Source organism: Sinocyclocheilus anshuiensis, unplaced genomic scaffold (genome assembly GCF_001515605.1).
Source record: "Sinocyclocheilus anshuiensis isolate Anshui unplaced genomic scaffold, SAMN03320099.WGS_v1.1 scaffold502, whole genome shotgun sequence".
NCBI lineage: Eukaryota > Metazoa > Chordata > Actinopteri > Cypriniformes > Cyprinidae > Sinocyclocheilus > Sinocyclocheilus anshuiensis.
The window spans coordinates 556,107-556,450 of NW_015544194.1; the positions used below are offsets into that span (position 1 = coordinate 556,107).

Below are 344 nucleotides of genomic sequence, written 5' to 3' on the forward strand. Positions count from 1 at the left end.
GGTTTGGAACAACACGAGGGTGAGTAATTAATGACAGAATTTTCATTTTTGGGTGAACTAACCCTTTAAGGGATCAGAGGTGTACAGGAGTCAATATGATTACTATAAGGGAACACAGTTCAATCTTTCTTGAAAAACTGATTTGTTTTCTCCTGTTGATGTATACAGTAGTATACTAATATAAGTGTTGAGGCAATCCCAGTCCGGTCTCGTCTAGTCTCGAGTACTACAGCACTGGTTCATAGTGAATTGCCTCCCCTGTGGCTGCGGATCTTAAAGGGATAGTTCACCCAAAAATGAAAATTTTATGTTTATCTGCTTACCCCCAGGGCATCCAAGATATA

The 344-nt window shown here is 39.8% G+C and overlaps 1 protein-coding gene across 3 annotated transcripts in view; it reads right to left on the minus strand.

Moving 5' to 3' along the window:
- cpt1aa (carnitine palmitoyltransferase 1Aa (liver)) overlaps window positions 1-344 on the minus strand; it is a 24,124-nt gene that overhangs the window by 5,182 nt on the left and 18,598 nt on the right. The window lies entirely within an intron of this gene.